At 43.6% G+C, this 20,559-nt stretch overlaps 1 long non-coding RNA gene across 2 annotated transcripts in view; it reads right to left on the minus strand.

Annotated features, from left to right (window-relative positions):
* Window positions 1–894, minus strand: part of LOC143435853 (uncharacterized) — an 87,825-nt gene extending 86,931 nt beyond the window's left edge. For both annotated transcript variants that reach the window (XR_013106216.1, XR_013106219.1), the window contains exons 1-2: window positions 660–894; window positions 125–260 (exon numbers count right to left, since the gene is read on the minus strand). This is a non-coding gene — a long non-coding RNA (uncharacterized LOC143435853). The remainder of the gene's footprint in view (window positions 1–124; window positions 261–659) is intronic.
* Window positions 895–20,559: the final 19,665 nt, after the last annotated feature.

Consider the following 20,559-nt stretch of genomic DNA (forward strand, 5'->3'; position numbering starts at 1 on the left):
CCCAAACTACAATAGCCCCCACCACCACCACCACCAAATGAAATCAGGCAAGTCAGCTAGCAGAGAAACTATAACAGCACAATCTTAGAAAGAGTTAACTTTATATTGTCTACAAGTGTCTCACCTTTTAAGGCCCTCGGTCTCCGATACATGAAAGCCTTCCCTCCCTAGGGTGCTGTGTTGGGCCTGCTCTGCTTTGGGAATCACAACTTCCAGTTCTTGCCACTGTTGAAATTCCCTGGTGCCAATATGTTTGTGCACTATTTTGGGGGGGAAATGAAACAGAAACCCCCATGGGGGGAATCAGATTTGAAAAGCTCGAGAGCAGAGGCAACCTCAGAATAACACCTTTCTGTAAGAAATCCAAATGGGTTACAAACTGATGCTATCACCCCATTGGCCTCTGCTAGAATGAACACATTAGCCTGCCTGCCGGATCATGTAGAGGTCAAATTACCTACTGGAGAGAAAAAGGAAACCCTAAATCATTGGATGCAAGAAAAACAAGCCAAGTGAGACCTAAGCAAGGGGGCAATGGGGACTTGCTGTTTCAGGGTAGGGTCTCCTTCCTTGGAGGTGTGAGAAGTGTGTTAGCTAAAAAGATCTGCAGGATGGAAAAAAGTTCCAGAAGCAAAAATACATCTACACATTTTACTCACCTTTCCACAGAGCACCCAAGCCTTGGTGAGACTTAAGCCATTCCTTCCTTGCCCAGAGCAGAGATCTGATTACTGTTATCTTCGCTTCCACAACTACAAGTGTTGTCATTACTTCCCTACGGATAAGGGTTCTGTTTTACAAACACAATAGAAGACTGTGTGCACCACACTTGCCCTCTAACCAGAAGGGCTGGCTTCAAAGGGGATGGGGGAGGGGGAAAGAGAGGGAGGGAGCCCGGGAAGGACAGAGGGAGGGAAGCAGGGAGGGAGGGAGGGAGGGAGGGAGGGAGGGAGGGAGGGAGGGAGGGAGGGAGGGAGAGATGAGAGAGCCTGGGCTGTGGATCAGGAACTGCCAAGCTGCTGAATGAGCCTTTCAGAAACAACTCTATGATAGCATACATGAAGGTCCATATGTGTGCGTGTGCGTGCGTGTGTGCGTGTGCGTGCGTGCGTGCGTGCGTGCGTGTGTGTGTGTGTGTGTGTGTGTGTGTGTGTTCATTTAAAATGCCATGGCTAAAGCAAAGCATTGAATGGGCATCATGTCAGAAAGAGCGATTTATTTTACTGGTTCACTTTCTCCCTCCCCCAAGCCTCCAATGTGTTTTGGGCTCCAATCTTTAAATGTGAGAAACAGAAGCCCGAATCATGATAAATAAGAATTCGTTATAATTATGACAGTGGCATATCCCTGGCCTCCAAAAGGCCCCGTCTGCTTACCCAGACTGCACACACTTCTCCCATCCAGAAAAAAGTGCACAGGGTTGAAAATGGAGTTCCCTGGGGCCAATTTGTCGTGCTTGCCTGCCTCCTGTAGGGGCAGAAGGAAACCTGCTCATGGAGCCTCTCCAAGCCTGTGTGTGTGCACATACACACACAGACACACAAACACACACACACACACATACATACATGTACACACACACCAAGGCATAGTCAGGAACACAGAAAATATGGCTTCTTAAATATGCTGGTCCTGCCGGGCAGTGGTGGCACACGCCTTTAATACCAGCACTTGGGAGGCAGAGGCAGGCGGATTTCTGAGTTCGAGGCCAGCCTGGTCTACAGAGTGAGTTCCAGGTTAGCCAGAGCTTCACAGAGAAACCCTGTCTCGAAAAACAAAAAACAAAACAAAACAAAAAAAGCTGGTCCTATCTCACAAGCCTAACTTCTCCCTCTTTCCTTCTCTGGGCATGGTAACAAAGTTCCTGAATGGTCCATATAGGCCTGGGCAAGAAACATAGATCAGGGTTATGGCAGGCCTGCTCCCCAAGGGCACTATGTCCAGTGAAGCTACCAGTAGAACTCCGCTCTATGACCCTCTGGCATGCCATCTGTTCCTTGTCACACAGGTGCCCAGCATTACAAGGACTTAGCATTTAGCACCACATTAACCAAGCACTATGAAGACTCAGCACTAGACTACAAACCAAGCTTTGCTTGCCTTCTCTCTTGTTGAAACCCTACTAGAACTCTGTAGCTGGATCTCCTTTTTTGGCAGAAGTGCACCACCATGCCCAACTTCACATTTTTACTTGTTTTAAGACATCACTGTTAAGATTCATTACATTTTTAACTCTGTGTGTGTGTGTGTGTATGTGTGTGTGTGTGTGTGTGTGTGTGTGTCTGTCTGTCTGTTTGTCTATAACATGTGAGTGCAGGTGCCAGTGGAGATCAGAAGAGGGCAACAGATCTGTAGTTGGAGTTAGAGGCTATTATAAGCTGTCCAATGTGGGCTCTGGGAATCAGACTCTGGTCCTCTGAAAGTGTTTGCTCTTAACTTCTGAGCCATCTCTCCAGACCCCAAATAATGTCATTTTTTTTTTCTTTTTGAGATCTAAGTCACATGCCCTACCATGACCTTTTAAGCCTGTCATAGGAGCACACACTCATAATTCCAGAAGGCCAGTCTTGATTACATGGGGAATTTAACCTGACCTACAGAGATCCTATCTTAATAAACAAATATAAGGAATCAATCTCTTTTGATCAACTAGGGCAAAGGCAGACAGATTTCTGTGAGTTCCAGGCCAGCCAGGGCTACTTAAAGACTGTCTCAAAAAACAAAAACAAACCATACACACACATACACACACACACACACGCACACGCACACGCACACACACATACCTTTTAAAGAACAACAGCAATGGTTTTAGCACACTTATAAAGGTATGTGATTGACTCAATCCCAATGTATTTTTCATCAGCTGCCAAAAGCCTTGCTTGCTTCTTCTTCTGAATTATTTTCTAAACAATTCAGTCCTCAAATCCTATAACCTGTTTGTTTTATATAAATTAAACCCACCCCTGGATTCTTCCAACCCCTGTAAGACTAGCCTCCTACAGATCACTGGGCAGCCAGTTCCCATCTGAAGAAGGTACCCAGGAACAAGAGACTCAGATCCCTCCTACAACTCAGATCCCCTCCACCTTCCTGAGAGTTCTGGTAAGTCCATCTGTCTCCTCTCTCAGCCCTACTCACCATCAGTCCTGAAAGAGCTGGAACCCAACAACCTATCTTTTCATGGATTTCCTCTTTTGGGTCTTCTGTTCACCAAATTGTGTCAGCCTTCTCTAGGGCTGGCGGCACAGGGGTGGCTGCCACTCCAAAGGTCACAGGGCAAAAGGAAGTAAACGTTTCCCAAATAGAGGCTAACTCTTCCAGTTCCTTCCCCATATACCTGCACCAGGCACAGCTCAGAGCCCTCCCACACGGGAGTGTGCCAGAGTAATGGTCTTTCTCTACATATGAAGGAGTAGGGGTAGGTTCATCAGCCTTTTTTAAAAATTATAAAATTTCTGAGCCCTTGGCACAACAAGGCAATAGCAGGTAAGATCCAATGCTGTGGCTTCAAGGATGAGTCTGAGGTCTGGCCCTGACACAGAATATTTAATTTGGGTCTCTGGTCATCTTTACACTCTGAACTTTAGTTCGCTCTGCAAATTGGCAAGCTAATTCCAACATGCCAGGGTGAGATCTCCCTTGGTGCTTTACACAACTTCTGTTTTTATTTCATCTAATTAAAAATTTGAAATGAAAATGAGAAAGGAGAAATGGTATAATTATAATCTCAACAACCAAAACCATATTTTTTTTAAATGTGAGGGAGGTAGCAAGTTGGCTCAGTGGGCAGAGGTACTTGTTGCCAAGCCTAATGACCTCGGTTTGATCCTGACTCTCTGCAACTCTTGCAGATTGTCGTCTGATGTCTATATAGATGTGCTGCGTGTATACCCATGCACATACACCCAAAGAAATAAACACAAAAATGTCTTTTTAAGTTGAACAATGGTTTAAAAGTTGAATGGTTAGCAGGATACAAAGAATCCCAGAATCCCCCTTACAGTGGCCAAGGCTAGACACATGGGGTCTCTCATTCTCTTGAAAGAAGACTCACCAAATAAAGGAGCCTGCAGAGGTGACCAAGGTCAGCTCCCTACACTGGGGAGAAAGGAGGGGAGCCAGTGCATCCTAGTCATCCCTGTGTCAACAAAGCGGGGCTGTGTTGCAAACTGAGTTTAAAGGCACCAATTAATGGTGATGATGGTGACTTGGTCAACAACCATGAGATTGTCCCTGACAGCCACTGCTGAGCAGTTTACACGCAGATGCTGCCACTCTATGGGGGACGGCAGAGGCATTTAGAAGATAAAGAGAACCCAACTGAAGAGGTTAAAAGAGTTTATCAGGGCCATACAACTAGATATTAAGACTGAAGAATTTTTGCCCATCTGCCTGTGGGCTCTGCTTTTCCGAGCATGTAAAGGCATGGATAGGCCTTCTACACAGAGGTACCTTCCCAGCCTGAACCAATCTGAAGTGGCCTCAGCTCACCTTGGGGCAAAGCTAAACTTGCCCTGCTTTGTTCGCTGTGAGAAATGGTGCCAAAGTGATCTGAAATGTAAGTCCTTTGGTAGGACGAGGTGGATTGCCAGGCCTGTAATATCAGTGCTCAGACTAAGGCAGGAAGATTGCTGCAAGCTGGACGCCGGCTAACCTGGGCTATATGAGTTCTAGGTCAGCCTAGGCTATAGTGTGAGACCTTGTTTCAAAAGTAAACAAACAAAGCAACGACTTTAATGATCTCACTGAGAAAATGTATCCCTGTCTCAGACGATATGACCAAAACAATTCCATTTGTAGTAACAGTTAAACAGAGCACTGTACTCCTAAGTATACAAGTCCAGGATGAAACGGTAACACTTCAGTGGAAGCTGTCCTGTAACCTCAAAGGTCTTAACACACTGGAACACTTTACAGATTACCTTTGTTCCTATGAAGAAAAAAAAAAAATACCATGTAAAAAGCCTAAGGACAAATGAGAAGCATATTATAGACACACACCTCCTTAACTTTATAAATACCTCCTATGAAATAAATACCAGACGTCCAACAGAAACTACAGTTAAGGTGATGAAAGGGATATAGTAAAGACGTGATAAAAGTCTCTTGACAAAACTCCTAATGAAAGCAAACCATAGAGTTGGCAAAGGTCTACAAGGATTAGTAAGTGTGTGGGCAAACACATCCCGAGCCAGAGCTGCAGGCCATGCACGTCCCATCAGCCTCCAGCAGGAGCAATTAGACAGTCAATGTTTGACTCTACCATCCTACTTTTAGAGACTTAATACACTCGTGCTTACATATGTAGGGCATGATCACATACACACACAACATTGTCTCATTCTAAGTAACAGAAGGTTGGAAGTAAATCAAACATTATAGGAAGAAAATGGGTTAATAAATTGTGGGACAGAAGTGGGGTGTTGACTACGCATGTGGTAGACTTGTATATGATGTAGTGTGTTTGTGTGTGGTATGTGTGTGAGATGTGTGTGTGTGCGCATGTGCATGTGTGTGTATGTAATTTGCTTGTGTGTATTTGTGTTGTGCTTGTGTGTATTTGTGTTGTGCTTGTGTGGTATGTGTGTTTGGTGCAGTATGCTTGTGTGTGTGATATGTATGTGATGTGGTGTATGCGTGTGTGTGTGTGTGTGTATGTGTGTGTGTGTGCATGTGTGTGTGTGTGTGTGATGTTCATTGTATATGTGTATGTGATGTGGTATGTATGTGTTGTTAGGGGAGTGTGTGTGTGAGTGTGTGTGTGTGTGTGTATGTGTGTGTGTGTGTGTGGTTTGATGCATATGCATGAGTCTCCTGGTACAGGTGCCCATGAATGAACATGTTGAGGCCTGAACAGGACTTAAGTGACTTCCTCTTTCACTCCCTGCCTTATTGCCTTGAACAGGGTTTCTTACCAAGCCAGAAGTTCACATTTCAGATAAGCTGGATGACCAACATGCTTCTGGTCTTCATTTGTCTACCCTTCCTCTATCTTTATTAATTATGGAGTTACAGGCATACAGTGTCTTCCTTAGGGTTTCTGTTAATGTAGTGAAACACCATGACCAAAAAAGCAAGTTGGGAAGGAAAGGGTTTCTTTGGTTTACGCTCGCACTTCATAGTTCATCATTGGAGGAAGTCAAGCAGGGCAGGAACCTGGGGGAAGGATCTGATGCAGAGGCCATGAAGGATGCTGCTTACTTGCTTTCTCCCCACGGCTTGTTTAGTCTGTTTCTCATTGTACCCAGGACCACCAGCCCCAGGGATGGCCCCACAATGGACAGGGCCCTCCCACATCAATCACTAATTAAGAAAATGCCCTCCAGGCTTGCCTACAGCCTGATCTTATGGAGACATTGTCTCAGTTAAGGTTCTCTCCTTTCAGATAATTCTAGCTTGTGTCAAGTTGGCATAAGACTGGCCAGTACAACTGACTCCTTGTCAACTTGACACATGAACATATCACTATTAAGCTATAACCCTTCTTTCTTATTCATCCCTAAGATTTCATATTAAAAGCATAAATAACTTTAAGAGTCCCAGTCTTGCCGGGCAGTGGTGGCACATGCCTTTAATCCCAGCACTTGGGAGGCAGAGGCAGGCGGATTTCTGAGTTCGAGGCCAGCTTGGTCTACAGAATGAGTTCCAGGACAGCCAGGGCTACTCAGAGAAACCCTGTCTTGAAAAACAAACAAACAAACAAAAAGAGTCCCAGTCTTTACAAACTCAAACACATTATATTTTTAGTCCCTTTAAAATAGCCAATCGCTTTTTAAATCCAAAGCCTTTTAAAATTCAGTCTCTCAATTGTAGACTCCAATAAAATAAAAATAAATAAATAAATAAATAAATAAAACAAATACTTTCTTACTTTAAGAGGAAACAAAGCAAAAGCAAACTCCAAAAGTGTAAATAACTTGATATAAAATATCTGGGATCACTAATTATCTTCTGGGCTCTACCAAGAGACTTCACCAAGGGATTTCCCTGCCTCTGCCCTCTACATCATACAGATTGTCCTTTAGGCTCTGGCTGATTCTACTCCACTCTTGCTGCTGCTCTTGGTAGTTTTCCCATGGTACTGGCATCTCCAAAATGCTGGGTCTCCTACTGCAACTGTTTCACCAATAGCTTCTCACAGGCTCTCTTCATGGTATCAAGTTTTTCTGCATGATTCCCTCAATCCTGGGCCTTCAACTTTCACTGAGGCTACATCTTCATTAATGCCTTTTTCTGGCATCTCACAGTGCCAAGCCTCAGCTGTTCTCTGTGACCCCTTCATGTCTTCAAAACCAGTGCCACCTGGGTGACTGACACTACCAAGGTTGGCTGCCAGCTCAAGGTATAACTTTGACCACCTCTGCTACACAGCTTCATGGGCTGACTCTCAGGAAACACTCCTCAGAAGATTTTACCTCAACACTAATTTCTTAGCTGCGGCAGACCAGCCGCCATTGTCCCAGCAAAGCAAAGGTTCTATTTTAGTAGTTCTGGTATCTTGTCAATCACAGCTGACTCTTCAACCCCAGCCAACCAGAACTACAGGATCTTAATTCAAAATAACAAATGGCTCCAACAGAGTCTTTAAGCTTTCTTCATAAGCCAGTCCTTCATCTTCTGCACTGCCCTCAACATTCGACTCTTCCAAGTTCCCACAGAACAGCTCACCAAGCACTGAACACTCAATGGCTTTTCTTGCACATTGTTCCAAAGTCCTTCCACAGTCTTCCCAAAAACAACATGGTCATGTCTGTCACAGCAATTCCCCAGGATCTTGGTACCAACTTGTCTTAGTTAGGGTTTGTATTGCTGCTATGTGTGTTTCTTTACACGATCTTTGAGCTCAGAACCCCCATGCTTGCATAGCAAGTATTCATAACCACTGGGCCATTTTCCCAGTCCCTGGAACAAAATGCTATGCAACTATCAAAAAGAATGTCAGTTATACAAAAGAATTAAGTCAGTCTCTTATCTCACACTACCACTGAGCTACCTCCCAGCTTCTATGACACCATCTTAAAAACAATATAGAAGTAAAGTTCCATGGTTCTAGATTTGATAGTAGATCTTAGATATGACATGAAAGGCATAAGCAACAAAAGGAAGATGTGGAAGTTGAATTTTATCAGCATCAAAAACTTTTGAGTATCAAAAGATATGTTAAGAAAGAGAGAGGACAGAGCTGAGCATCCTGGCACCGTGGTCCCAGCCTTAGGGGACTGAGGCAGGAGGATAATGCGTCCAAGGTCAGTTTGGGTTACATAGTGAGATCTCCAGTCTCCGGAAAGGAAAGGAAAGGAAAGGAAAGGAAAGGAAAGGAAAGGAAAGGAAAGGAAAGAAAAGGAAAAAGAGAAGAAGAAAGGCAAAGATTCTGAACAGATGTTTCTCTACAGTGGAAACACACCCAATTAACTACTGGGATTGGCTGCGCTGGTACAAACTCTCCTTTGGTGATGATTAAAATCTTCCTAATTAGAAGGTAGCAATGCTTGCACAACATTGTGAGTGTACTAGAAGCCACTGAAATACACACTCAAAATGGTTGATACGGGTTAGGGAATGTAGCTCGATGGGCAGATTGCTTGCCTAGCATACAGGAAACCCTGGGTTCAATTGACAACACCACATAAAGATAGGTGTGATGGCATGCACTTATCCCAGAACTTGATAGAAGCAGGAGAGTTAGAAGTTCAAGGTTATAGCAAGCTCAAAGCACTCCTGGGGCACATGAGACCCCATTTCAACAACAATAACAACAACAAAAAGTTAAATAGTTGAAATGGTAATTTTTGTGTTACTTATAGTTTACCTCAGGAACAAAAAGAAGTTCTTTATGTATCAGTAGGACTAATCCCCAGGATCCTTGTTAAGTAAAATTAAAAGTCTCTGACTATAGAGCTGTATACCACATGCTATTGTTTCTATATCATTTATTATAATGTCCTTATTAATATGGCTTAGCTTCCTGTGAAAGCAGTCAGGGAGGCAGACCTATATCTGAGCCACTTTCAACTCAAGCCAAACACGTTCTTCCCAGGGTGCATACAAGTGTCAAGCACTTGCCATTGGCCTTATGGTACAAGTCAGTTTGGCTACCCATCACCCACCACCACCCTCATTCTGGGCTTCATACAGCTTTCAGTTGAGGTTTGCATCCTCTGGTATAGCCACTTCTTTTGTGCCCAGTTAGAACTGCTGAGCAGGGTGCCTGGACCAGCTGCCCAGTGCAGAGCTCCATAGAGAAGTTAGCACATGATGTCCATCCCTCTTCATCCAAGGCTGGGCAACCCCATGCTGTCAGGCAGTGAACTTAATCCAGTTCTGTTATGGTCTATGGTCATATTTTGAAGGCCTAACCCTGGAAACATTAAGAGGTAGGGCCTTTGGGAGGTGATTAGATTTTAAATAAAGTCCTGAGGTAGATCCCCCAGAGTGAGACTAAAGAGTCTAGAACATTTGCATTCACTCTGGGAAAAATGTGTTTGGTTTGAGTTTATGGTGGAGTGGGGAAAGAGAAAAGTGGGAAAGGGAAAGAGAGAGGGGGGAAAGGGAAAGGAGAGGGGAGAGAGATGAAGAGAGAGAAAGAGAGAGGAAGAAGAGAGAAGGGAAGAGGGAGGAGGGAGAAGGGAGGGGAAGAAGGAGAGAGACAAACAATAAAAAGGGTTTCAAGTCTACCTGCCTAGCACAGGTGTGCAGCCAGCAGGAACTGAAAGCTGGCCTTGGGTCTAGGGTGACCCCAACTGTCTCCCACTGAGAGCATCCCACTGTTCAGTAGTATTTTGTGTTAAAAGTTAGACATTTTCATCTAGCATCAACCCCAAAACACATCACCTGATGTTCTTGGTGCCAGGCTCATTGGAAAACAAACTGTCAATCAGCCCAGCGCTGGAGGACTCGACAACTGAAAGAAGCTTCTTCACAGGACAGGACAGCGCTGTGTTTTATGGGCAATTTCTGGGATTTTCAAGGGTAATTTCCACCATATGGTTTTCTCAGGTCACGTGATGGCTTTAGCCTCTTTCCCCTGAGTTAAATGTGACTGCTTTCTAACTGACAGCACGGCCAACTTCTCTGTTCCAAAAACAAGATCCAACATTACTAGAAGACACCCTCACAGCAAACTCCCCAGTCCTCTGGCTCTCACCTCCTAGTAATGTCAGAAGCTACAGCCTAAGTCTTAGCACCGCGGCTGCCTAAACACAGGCTGAACAAGGACAGCATCAACAGACACAGACAGCACATAGGAGAACGCCAACGAGGCCTCAAGCCTACACCAAGAACAACAGGCAACTAAGGAATGCTGAGAGTGGGAAAACAGTCTCCCCCAGGGAAGAGCACATTGACTGGTTATCAGATACCACATGGTCGCTGGGCAGTGGTGGCACATGCCTTTAATCCCAGCACTTGGGAGGCAGAGGCAGGAGGATTTCTGAGTTCGAGGCCAGCCTGGTCTACAGAGTGAGTTCCAGGACAGCCAAGGCTATACAGAGAAACCCTGTCTCAAAAAAAAAAAAAAAAAAAGATACCACATGGTCAGCCCCAAAAACATACATGCTGGTAACTTTATACAGACTGAGGAATATATACTTAGGAATATATACATGCACATACACATATGAATCTACAATTAATGAAGAAAGAGGCAGTGAATTGGAAAGAGAGCAAGGAAGGGCATATGGGAGGACTTGAAGGAGGGAAAGGGAAGGGAGAAAGGATGTAATTACATCATAATATAATCTCAAAAAAAAGACAAAAGATGCAGGGATCACTCACTCCCGTCCAAAGTGACCCCAAATGCCTCACCTTCCCCTCCTGAATGTCTATGATGCTTATGTTTGTTAAATGAGGGTGTATGGAAGGTGTTTAGGTGCTCCAAGGGTGATTGCACACAAATCTCCCCCAAACTGAGGCTTAGAAGGGCTACATGATTATCCCCTGTTCCATGGCTAAGCTGGGGGGCTGGTGGAGGGGTAAGTGATGCGGGGCGGGGTGGCTGGAATCCGAATCCCAAGTTTCACCCACTTCACCATCATCAGCTTAACTTCACTTTCATCAGCTTAACTCACCTGCATCTTTTCCCCCAGTGCCAATTTATGTCTTCAGTTCGCATCCAATTTAGTCCCTTTTACTCAGGCAGTTTTCTTGCCTACAAATCCCCCTGGGGAGGCCTTAAGATGACTCCTGCCCAGAAATTACTGCCTTCAGCCTGAGTGCACGTGCCCAAGGCATTCCTCGGGGTCCTGAATCCACACCATGACATCGCCAGCCACCTCTGCCAGCAGCTTCTCTACCTTCCTACTGACATTTCGAGCCCTTCTGTAGCCCCTTGGTAGCACAAATGATGCTTGCTTCCGAGGCTACCTGCAGCTCTTGTTATTTTCCTGTCATTGACTTCGTGCTGGGGTTTCTAACCACCCAATCCAACTTCCCTGCTCTCATTTCTTTTTCTGTCCTTGGAATCTGAAGCATCTCCCGATTTACTACCATCTGCTACCTTAATTAATAGGCTGTTTACCTCCCCTGTAGGACCTTGCAGAGATTCTCTTGGACGCCATCCCTGACTCTGTAGAGTTGCAGGCTCTCATTAGTCGTGGTTTATAATCCAACCTTCAATCTATCTGACAGCTCGCATCTCCAAGCCAATTTGAATTACATTTTTCTCATAGGATTTCATAAGACACAAATACGCTTTATTCAAACCTGGAACAAATTACAGTTACAAGATTCCCTCTGTCCAGTCCTTTTATAATTTGAAAGGAACCAGAAGAGGAGGAAGGGGGACAAAAAAGAGCATTAATCTGGTTTGTTTGATATAAATTCACTGAGTTCTTCTCTGTGCTGAAGTCTCGGGGTTTTCTTTGCAAGCAATTCTCTTTCTACGTAACATACTTGGGTGCCTTCTGTCTCCCTCCGCACCACCACCCTCATGAGCAGACTTCCACTTATACCCAGTGCAATCACACAAATCTATGGCAAAAAAAAAAAAAAAAAAAAAACCAAATGAAGAGAGTGACTTTTTCAACCTGAACTGCCAATGTTCTTATGTCAAAGATGGCGACTTGTCTAGAAGAGAAAACAACTTGTGATTAGTCTTCGTTGTTGTTGAGCTGAAAAGATGGTTCAGCAGATCAAGCACTTACATACTAGGCAAGTTGGAGGACCCATGTTTGGATCCCAAGATCCACATAAAAGCCAAGCTCCAGAGCATGCATCTGTAATCTCAGTCCATCTGTGAAGAGATGGGAGCCAAAGTCAAGAGGTTCTCTGGAAGCCTGCAGGCTAGCCTGACACAGGCAGTACAGAGCAAGAGATCCTATCTCACAGTGGAAGGCAAGGACTGACAAGGGAGGTTATGCCCCTCCCTTGTGTGCTGCAGCATATTCATGCCTACACTTACAAATACACACACACACAAACACATGCACACGCACGCACACATGCAAAACACATTTTAAAATAACTTTTTAAAAGAAGTTTTGTTAACTGGGTGATGGTGGTGCACACCTTTAATCCCAGTACTCAGGAGGCAAGGGCAGGCAGATCTCTTGAGTTTGAGGCCAGCCTGGTCTACATATCGAATTCCAGGACAGCTAGGACTACCGAGAGAAATCCTGTTTCAAACAAACAAGCAAAAAGAATTTTTGTTATTGTTACGTGTCATGGTCACTATTGCAAGTATTTCTTAAAATGCAGTTGTCTGTGCTCTTTCTTCACAGATGAGGAAGGGGAGAGGGATAGTATAGCATCCAGCAAGCTCCATCTGTGGATCAGACCCTGAGTGAGAGACTCACCTCTGTGATCACAAGCATGAGTTTAAACCACCATTTTTCAGATAAAGGTGTGTCTCTCCAAGCCTCAATACTCCATGCTCTGAGTAGAATTTTGAGATTGAGCTCTAAAAGGCCTGCTGGATATTTCTTTGGTGGCTAAATGAATTTTGGAAACACAAGAATTTCAAGCCACCACAGAAATATCAATTTCAGCATTTTTTCCTCAGACTGTGGAACCATAAGCCCAGGCCTGAAAAGAGGCCTATAGGTTTCTGGAACCCATTTCTTCTTCATGACAACACAGAGCCTCCGTTGTGATGGGAAGCTTCCTTTTCTGTATGGGGTTGGTTTTTTGTTGTTGTTCTTTTGTTTTGTTTTCTGAGATATCTCAGCATCATTTTTATAAGATAAAAATGATTTTTAGCATGCCCAAAGTTAGCTAATGCCCACATTAGCTCTTCTCCTCACAGCCAAAATGTTGGTCCACCCAACTCCACTGGAAATGAATGGACAAACAACAGGAACAGTACATGCACTAGAATATCACTTGCCTATGAGCAGGAGTAAAGTTCTTTTTTTTAAGATTTATTTATTTTATTTATATGAGTACACTGTAGCTGTCTTCAGACACACCAGAAGAGGGTGTCGGATCCCATTACAGATGGTTGTGAGCCATCATGTGGTTGCTGGGAATTGAACTCAGGACCTCTAGAAGAGCAGTCAGTGCTCTTAACCACTGAGTCATCTTGCCAGCCCTAAGAGTAAAGTTCTTATACACCCCACAACATGGAAGAAACTTGGAGTAAGAGATAAAAGACAGACATTGAATGACAGTGCTTTTGAGATGCCCAGGACAAACAAATCCATAGAGACTGAGTATAGAATGATTTCTACCAAGAGACTAGGAGGAGGAGAAATGAGAAGTAACTGTCTAATAAGGACAGAGGTTTCTGTTTAGGGTAAATGGAAAGTTCTAGAAACAGGTTGCGGTTCTGGACCCCATGCTTTGGCCTTCACCTTCTCTATAAGGCCACACTCATCCTTGGTTAGGGCCTCTGACACCTGCAACACAAAAGGACTCACTGACTAGTAAGGCATATCTGACAGGTAAGACACCCTTTGCTCCTACATTTCCTTTCAAATAGACTCTTGCTATGTAGCCCAGGCTAATAGTCCTGCCTCAGCTTCCTAAATGCTCTGATTACAAGCACACATACCCTGCCTGCCTTCTGCTGTTGTTCTATTGGTTTTTGTTAGTGGCGGTTTTGAAAACTAAGTATGGCCAGCGAGATGATTCAGTGGGCTAAAGCACTTGTTTCACAGACCTGATGGTCAGAGTTCAATCCTCAGAACACACATAGAGGTGGAAGGAAGAAACCAAACTCAGGAGTTGTCCTCTGACATCCACATGTGTACTGTGGTGTGTGTGTGCCCATATACACACATCATGCAATAACAACAACAACAGCAACAACAAAAAAAGTATTAGAGAACTGCTTAATAAAGAGAATGACTATAGAACCTCACACCCAGGTGCTACATCTGCAGTACAACCCAACACTGAGACTCAGAAACAGTGGAAGAGGAAGCAGAAAAATTTTAGAGCCAGAAGATCAGAATACCTACTAACCTACTATCTACCTACCTACCTATGTCATCTAGGTAGCATCATCTAGGTATGACTGAGATACTGAATCCATGAAATCTCACACTATGGCTACCTGAACAAGGCATGCACAGTGGCCACACCAGTCGACACACTAGCAAAGATGGAGGAAGTGTCGCAAGGCCCCACCTCTCAATGAAGAGATTCGGGCAACCAATGGCTGCTGAGAGAGAAACAGTCGGTTTTCTTCAAGGAAGAACTTATTGTCAGGTGATCAAACCCTTCGTTCTCGACAGGTTATCGAACCTAAATAGTTATTCCTAAATACATACACACAGAAACAACACTCAAGAGACCCGGTGGGATGTGTGTGTGTGTGTGTGTGTGTGTGTGTGTATTAATTATAGAAAAGTAAGTCACAAATTTAAGAAGGTGTTAAAGAGGAACAGAGGAGGAGTTGGAAAGGAACAGGGAGAGATGGAAATTATACAAATACAGTTCTTATTATGAAATATTTAAAAATGTTAAAGTAAAAGAAATATTCTTTAAATTTTATTTATATGGGTGTTTTGCTTGCATGTATGTTTGTAAGACTCTGGACATGCCTGCCGGGCATCAGATGTCTTGAGAGTAGACCATTGTAAACTTCTATACGGGCACTGGGAACTGAGACCAGATCTCTGGAACAACAGAGTGCTCTTAGCCACTGAGCCCCAGCAGTGATTTTTTTTTTTTTTTTTTTTTTTTTTTTTTTTTTGAGAATGAACAAATAAGCGTGAATGTAAATCCTTTGACCCTGAGACCATCATTCCAAACCACTTGGGCCAAATGAAAAATTTCCTTTTATGAACAGAGCATCTCATCTGATAAACAGGTAGCTGGCTAACCAAGAAAATGCTAGAAATCTTTCAGGCTGTGGTCCTCCCATTCAAAAGCAGATGAGAACAAGAGATAGGAGAAAGAGAACCATGGAAAAATAGAAATAATTAATGTATGCCTTAAATTTGGCTGGAGGAGTTATTTAAGAGCCTTGTTGTCTCCTCTACATGATCAGTATCTTCAAGAAAAATGTGATTTTTTTTTTTTTTACCCTTCAAATGAAAGCTGCTCCAGCACGAGGCTATAAAAATTGTAGGTACATAAAGGTTAGGAGACATCACAAGAGAAAGATGTGGTAGGTCTGTTGTGTCTGAGAGAGAAAAGGGCTGGGACTCTCAAAGTGGAAGAGATAAAGACCGTGATCTACAGATATAGTTGAGTCAGAAAAATTCTTGCCATATAAGCACAAGGAACTGAGTTTAACCCCCAGCATACATGTGAAAAGCTGGGTGAAGTGACATGTAATTGTAATCCCAGAGTTGGGGAAGTGGAGGCAGGAGGATATAATGTCCTGGGGTTCACAGACCAGCCAGCCTAGCCTTCTTAGTGAGTTGGAGGCTGGTGAGAAACCTTGTCTCAGAAAACAAGGTCCCAGAAAAATGGAAGCCAAGGTTGTTCTCTGGCCTCTAAATACATACATACATACATACATACATACATACATACATACATACACACACACACATACACACACACATACACATACATACATACATACATACATACATACATACATACATACATACACACACACTCTCTCTCTTATACACACACACATGGACATGAACCATGATGATGTCCTATGACTGAAAACCTTCTGTGTCATTGCTCATGTGAGGGATAGACATTCATTCCCACCACAGAAAATGAGGCAGCGTTTAATCATCACAAGGAACAAAAATGCCATTAATCTTTGCCTGGAGTGAATTGGCAGCAGAACTCCAGAGAGCCAGGGACAGAGCTTGAGGCCAAGTGAGATGTTTCTAAGAAAGGGATGGAGTGGGCATGCCTTAAATAAACTGCAGGTTTTGTTAGACATACTTTCTGCCCTCTTTTAATAGTTAACCTGACCCCAGCTCAGGAATCCAAGATAGCAAAGCGTCTATTGTACCCCTGGAGAAAGCTTTGCAAACCTGGATGCCTTACAGTCTTGGCTACAGCCATTGTCCCTGTGTTTCGGGTATAACCCTTCCCTCTTGGATATTACAGCCCTGCAGACCCACACAGAGCTTATCTCTAGCAGGAGACTCAAGGGTTTATGATTTTAAAACATAACCTGAGTAAGTCTCCATCTTATCTCAGAATGAGTTTCCCTCTCACTCTGCGTCCCAGCTGCTTCTTGCTACCCAGCCAGACTCCTGCAGAGATAAAAATACAACTCATTTAGGTAAATGATTAAATTGAAAGTTACAATATTACCAATTAAGTTTGAAAAAGGGAGGGGGAGAAGAAAGCAAATTCTTTGAGAGGGTCATGAAAGTGCCTGTCCTTCCATACAACCCCCAGGCAGGGTGATCACTCTCATCTTGGAGATCGATGAGGGTCTCGATGAAAGCGCTTGGGAGAACCTCCCCTACTGCCTGTCACTGGGCTTTCTGTTTTCAATCTCAGAACAACTACTTATTGTTGTGTGTGTTTGTGTGTGTGTGTGTGTGTGTGTGTGTGTGTGTGTCTGTGTCTGTGTCTGTGTCTGTGTCTGTGTCTGTGTCCGTGTGTTCAATGGGTCATAGAAGGAACTTTTCAGAGTCAAGCATATTTCTTGAACCTACCAATTCTGAGGTTGCTGGGAAAGAAGATGCAGGCTGTGTAAACAGTATCAGGGTGATGACACATGGTGGATTACTTAGAGTAGTAAAACTGAGTGTAACAAATACAGATAACAGACAAAGATAAAAATAGCCACCAGGGTATATGATAAGGCAGGACTAGGATGGGGGCATACTTGGGGTGAGGGGAGAAGTCCCTTTTGTGCCCAATATTATCCTTTTCAAAGGCCAGTCCCATATCTGCATAAACCCAAGCCTGAGAGTCAGTGTCTTTCCAATACCAGAGATTCTGGAAATCGCTCTTACTACATCCTTATATTCCAGCAGATTCCCAAAGATCAAAAGTAGGATCCATTCTTCTACCTGAATTTTGTATGATAGGAGAGAAACATTCTAGCAAGCCAAAACTTGTCTCTCCATCCTGGCCATCCACCAGTAATCACCACAACTTCATCCTAACTTCTGTTGAATTCCTAATCACAGGAACTCCCACGTAGCCTGGACAAAAAGAGCTGGAGCACATTCCAGCTCATCACTGAGAATATAAAAAGCCATGGAAAGTGACATTTAATGGTCTTGTTTCATTTTGCCCTAGACTCCAGCCCTATGCTGCTGCTGAGGATGGGCAAGGCAATATTCCCTCATTGAACAAAACCAGCTGTCATTCAACAGTCCTCTAGAAACTAGTTACACCCCCAGGAAGCTCATACCACAACCCTATTTTTCACTACTGCAGCCCTGGGATGCTAAGGTTGATGGGAGAAGCAATATGTTGCAGGAACAATGTGTCAGGAGAATGATGTGTAAGTGGAACCAAGTTTGAGAGTGGAACAGTTTCCTGTGTGGTAGTCCACTCCAAACACTGGTCTGGAAGTTTGCATTGGTCCTCAAACCACATAGAGCCTCTGATCATCATAACCCAGCTTGACCTAAGCCTTTGGGAGTTTCATTTGATTTGATTTTTTTTTTTTTTTAGCATTATATTTTCCAGGACCTTTTGTTTCATTTTGCTCTTTATCTACAGAAAAAAATGATTAGACAATACCAAGTTCCCTTAACATCCCATGTCCTCCATTGTTAAAACTTGGATTGAAGAGGTATTTTTATAATGGATATGATAATATAATCATGACTATTAGCTAAAATCCATTGTTTACACTGGGGTATGGTCTTGGTCTTATACATCCTATGGGTTTTGACAAATGAATGATAACACATATCCACCATTATAGGATTATATTTAAAAAAAAGAAAAAGAAAAAAGAAAAAATCCAAGCCTAAAATCCCCATGTTCTATCTCTCTCTGCTCCTAAATTGGTGGAAGTATGTATCTCCAATTTACCAGACAAGTATATATGATCTTCTTATTTTTCTTCTTTAAAACAATGTTGACTGACAAGTAGAATCACCGTAAAGCTGAGATCACAGTTTCACCAAGTACAGTCAGGGATATTCAGCCCCCATGTAATGCAGGATATTTGATCATATTCTAAAACCAGAAATTGTGTTGTTTACTGGAAAAACCTGTTTCTGACTGTGGTGTGGCTCAGCCTTAGCACACATCTTTAACCCCTCTGGCTGGAATCCAGACACACCCTTAGTACACACCTTTAATCCTAAACATTGAAAGTAAAGCTAGTTTGTAGAAGAAAGCACCCATATATGAAAATGACATCTAATTGAGTGGCAGACAAAGTGATGAATCAGAGAAAGATTTGACAGAATAGGACATGTCCAACTCTCATGAGAACAGAGAGAGAAGAGAAGCTACTTAAGAGAAGGCAGTGCAGAGAGATGGAGGAGGCAGTTTTACTGGGACAGTGGTACAGAGGCAGATTGCAGAGAGAGAGAGAGAGAGAGAGAGAGAGAGAGAGAGAGAGAGAGAGAGAGAGAGAAGAGGAGAGGAGAGGAGAGGAGAGGAGAGGAGAGGAGAGGAGAGGAGAGGAGAGGAGAGGAGAGGAGAAGAGAAGAGAAGAGAAGAGAAGAGAAGAGAAGAGAAGAGAAGAGAAGAGAAGAGAAGAGAAGAGAAGAGAAGAGAAGAGAAGAGAAGAGAAGAAGAGAAGCCAGAGAGTGAGAAGGAGCCCAAAGATTAGAGTATATTGCCAAATGCAGTATGAGGCGGATACCCAGGACAATTCAATCAGAATCTGAGAGAGAAGCCAGTTTAAATCAGTCAGCTTAGTAAGGAGTTTGAGCCAGAATAGCTGAGGTGAACCAGCCAGCAAGAGTTCAGAAAGACCTAGGAAGGGGTGAGCATATTCAACAGCGAGTTTCAGAGGCTGAAAACATTCTAGGCCTAGATTAGATTATGTGGAGCCCAGAAGCTTCCAGGACTAGGACTAGGTCAGTAGACAGAGGCAGTAAGCTTCTGAGACAACAATTAGATCAGGAGAATAAAAGATACCCTCCTCCCAGTCTCTGACTAGAATGCAGCACTCACTGATCAATATTGCTGCCCTCACCAGGATCCTGAAGCAGAGCTGAGCTCAGTGGATGCTCTAGTCTGGCCAAAAGGGAACAGGGCAGAAGGTGGAGGCATCATCTTGGCCCCTTGCTTGTGAGTAAATAGGTTGGATACAGTTGATATCCACATTATGCTGAACTGGATAGGAGATAAGAATGGGCAAGTGGTGAGCTCAAGAGAAGGCAGAACATAGCAATACCAAGCAACCATTCTCAAAGTGTCACCAAGGCAACCACTGGGAGTTCTCAAGACCTTCTACAAGGCTCACGAGTTTATAATAGTTTTCATAGCCATACTGTGAAATACTATCCCCTTCTCATTCTTGAAACACCATATGAACAAGTTTTCCTGTCTGTATGATATGCCGTCTCTCCACAGATTGAATACATAAGCAGTTGTAAAAAAAACCCCAACTGTCTTCTGTTAAAGCAGACAATAAAGAATTTTTAAAAACTTTAAAAAACCAGCCACTTTCCCCTTTTTACTCTATTTTATTATATGTATGTATTTTATATGCACACATGTGTATTATGTGAGCATGCACATGACAGATGCATAAGTGGAGCTCAGAGTTTGGGGATTGAACTTGGGTTGTTAGGCTTGGTGGTAAGGTCCTTTACCCCCTGAGGCATCTTACCTGCCCCTCTTCTGTCTACAAGTGTCTGAATGAAGCTGAGAAGAAGCAGTGGGCAAAGCCTTTGGATAGACTAGCAGCTGGCAAACAGTGGGTACACACCAGGCACAGTACATACACAGGTCCACAGTGAGCAAGGGCTCACAGGGAAAAGTGCTTTCCTATACAAGCAAAAGCAATTACATCCAAAATTCAAATCTCCAGTAACCATGCTATAATTAGCCAGAGTTGGGGATATCACATAAACACTCTGTTACCAACCACCTCCCGGGATGTACCACAACCTGGCCTGCTGATCTCAACCCAGGCCCCAACCCAGCATCTGGGCATCTGCATAACCAACATAACCACTAGACACCACTCATTTGCTGATTGCTCAAACCAAGCTTATTTATTTAAGCCCTACGTAATCAGAGGCTTACAGGACACTACAGAGA

The sequence above is a fragment of the Arvicanthis niloticus genome, chromosome 1, assembly GCF_011762505.2.
Source record: "Arvicanthis niloticus isolate mArvNil1 chromosome 1, mArvNil1.pat.X, whole genome shotgun sequence".
NCBI lineage: Eukaryota > Metazoa > Chordata > Mammalia > Rodentia > Muridae > Arvicanthis > Arvicanthis niloticus.